This window comes from Geospiza fortis, unplaced genomic scaffold (genome assembly GCF_000277835.1).
Source record: "Geospiza fortis unplaced genomic scaffold, GeoFor_1.0 scaffold603, whole genome shotgun sequence".
Classification (NCBI taxonomy): domain Eukaryota; kingdom Metazoa; phylum Chordata; class Aves; order Passeriformes; family Thraupidae; genus Geospiza; species Geospiza fortis.
In genome coordinates, this window is record NW_005054460.1 from 123398 (window position 1) to 126790 (window position 3393).

Below are 3393 nucleotides of genomic sequence, written 5' to 3' on the forward strand. Positions count from 1 at the left end.
TGATTTGGGCTCCCTAATCTTGGGAGTCTTTGCCTTTGCCACGTGTAGGCAATTACAGGAAGGAGTCAGCGATGTTCCTGTGGGGCTCTGGCAGAGCAGGAGAACAGTGTCCCAGGGCAGGAACAAAGCTGTCTTCTGCACCACTGAAAGCCTGGAGCCAGCGAGCATTGACATTGAGAGGCATGCCAGTGTAAGGGTAGCTGACATGCCTGCTTTAGCACACCGTGTAATCAGTAACAGAGGGAATTGTAGGTGCCATCAGCCACCATTCTGTCACAGAGAGCAGCACCATCTCCCAGGTGCAATCCAAGAGAACACTGATGAAGAAGGCCAACATATCTTTGATAAATGCCTTTATTTCTGTCAGTAGGGGACAGCAGGCTATTCCCTTGGTGAAACAAATTCCAAAAAAACATCACGTTGGCGATATTTTCTCTCCTTATCCCCAAGTGTGCAACACATTTCTCTTCCAGCTTTGCTCTTTTATCTTTATAACTTGCCTTTCTTTAAGTCTTGTTCTTCTATTTGACTGAATCCTTGTAGGAGAGAGGAACAAATAGGCACCACTGGGTTACTAATGGGTAGTTCAGTAGTGCTGGTTACAAACCAGGCTCTCTCTCAGTCACCCTCAGAGTTCATCTATGCAAAGTTCATATGCTACAAAGCTGTCACCAGCCTTCCACTCCTGTTCAGGCATGCTTGGTTTGGGCTGAGTCCAAGGCACTGTGTTTCCACTTTTTCAGAGTAGTGATTTTATCGCAGTTGCTTCCGCCCTGTAAAGTACATCTCAGATGTCTGTAGCTGTCTCTCTGCACAGACACAATCACAGAATAATTTGGGATAAAGGGTCCCTCTGGAGAGCACCCACCTCACAGCAAAGCTAATTTCAAAATTATAGTAGGATGCTCAGGGCCTGACCCATTGAACATCTCCAAGGATGGAGATCAGCCTCCCTGGAAAGCCTGTGCCAGTCTTTGACTGCTCTCATTGTGAAGGATTTTTTTTTTCCATACATTTAATCATAATTTACTTTGCTGCAACTTATGCATTTATCCTTCCATTGCACTGCTTGGTCTTCTTCTGTGCCCTGCCAAGAAGACTCTGCCCATCCTCCTCCTTATCACCCTCAGGCAGCTGAGAACAGCAGTGAGGTGTCTCCCTCTACTCTGCAGCTCCCTGAATCTCAGTGCTCTCTGGCAGACAAAGGACCCAGAAACACAGGTGCTTTTCCAATAGGCAGCCTCAAAAAGTGAGGACAATTGAAAGACTTCAGACATCCTAGGTATAGACAAGCCACTTCCAAATATGTCATTTTGCATAAAAGTCCAGTGGAGTTAGTAAGAAAGGTCATCCTTACTGAACATTGGTGGGCAGGGTACACAGCCTCACTCAATTAAAAGTTAAACCTGGGATGCTACCTTTGCATATTCAGTTCTTATACTCCTAAAGACCCAGTCAGGATTTGATCTGGGATCTTCAAGTTTCAAAGGACAAAAGAGTGAAGTCAGAGTGTCCTCTAATTTTGCATCTTGCAGACTTCTTCATTTCTCCACCACATTATTTTTAGAACTTGTTCAGTCTCCTTATGACCTCGTTTCTTCATGTTATACCTTAAATGAATAATGTGTAACCTTTCCTTTGAGAGGATCCTGCATCTCAATAGTCAGAAAAGGTATTACAATTCTGCAACAAAAGTGCACTTCTGGTTCAATCACAAATATGTTTCTGGTCATTATTCAGAGAAAAAGTTGCTCCACAGAAGTGAATTGCTCTTTCAGCAGCTGCTGGACAAGGCTTGCTTTTATAGGCAGCTGCTTTAGTATGACAAATATCAAGCAGACTTCTGGACACTGAAGGCTGTGTGTTCTCTTTCAAGTTATGTTTCAGTGCTGCTTCTGGAGAGCATTTTTTATGTTGTGTTTTTCTATAAATCACTTTGACAGAAATGGAGTAATGTATTTTTCCATAAGGAAAAAAATATTATAATTTCAACAAAATAACTAAAAAATACCATGTGGAGAGTATTTTTTGTGTTGTGTTTTTCTATAAATAACTTTGATAGAAATGGAGTAATGTATTTTTTCCATAAGGAAAAAAATATTATATTTTCAACAAAATAACTAAAAAATACCATCTGAAATAAAAAGCAAGGAAATGTTACCTTAGGGCCTCAGTGACACCTGGTGTTCAGGCAATGGATGTGATATTCCCTGGGGGAGGGTTCCCAGGGAAGTTGTCAGACCAATGCAGTAGGAGCATCTGGAGGGACAGTATGTTACTGCAGGAGCTTCAGCGAGGAGACAGACTGAAAACTCACTCCCATGCGCTGGCCAGCCTCACTTCCTCAGGGGGTAATCCAGCACAGCTGATTAATAGTGCTGAGGATGGGCCCAGGAAGATCAGATCAGAGGGAATGAGGGGCGGGGGAAGCCCAGTAGCCATTTTCCTACCTCTTCCACTGCTCCCATACTGCACTGTATTTTGATTTTCCTGCCGGATTGGTCTCAGCTTTTGCTGAGCTCCCATTGCCCAGGACAGAGGCGTTCCCACACAACCCACAAAGCTGCACTGCTAAAGGCATCAAGGGTTAACATGGCCACAAAGATCTGTGGCACTTGTTTCAACACCAGTATTGGGATGCTATTCATGCTTCTCCAATGTCAACCTATTTCTCCCTCTACAGATACTTTCAATGATTCTGCTTAGCAAGAGCCATCAAGTCTGAAGACAAGGCTTATGAAATGCAGAGGAGCTCCCACTCAACAAAACACGACCAGGCAGCCTAGTGCAGAAGATGCTTGCAGCAAACAGCAACATCCCCATGTGTGGTGGAAGGGCAGCCCCAGGTTTCTGCGCAGAGGAAAGGAGGAGGCTCAGTGGGGTGGCAGCAGACCCAGCAATCGCCAGACCCAGGCTGAGGTCACGAGAAGCAAATCCATGCCTAGATGGGGACCTGGTCTTCTGAGGTAAGGCCAAAGGAAGAAAGGAGTAAAGACAGGGAACACATTTCTTAATGCTGCTTGAGGGAAACTTACCTCTGTATCAAGCTGAGCTGTGGCTGCTCTGCAGAGAGTAGGGATGGTTTTGGGTGTTCCTCAAACACCTACTGCTGAGAGAAACAGTAACTGCAGCAGTCAGAAAACTGATCTGGTGTCACATTCTCATCTCTGCACAATCTCCCTTGCCTTGCTGAAAATGAGAGCAATTCAGTTCATATTCTCCAGTTTCTCTTCCTGTCCCTCTTCTCAAACTGCCATGAGGGCATTCTTCTTTCTTGCCTGCTAGAGCCTCTCTCCCCATTAGCTTTCTTTCCCAGCATTTTGTGTGTTTTCTGCTTCCTGTATATGTTTTCCTTTGGACTGTTTCCTCATTTTTTCCAAACTAGCCTTCTAT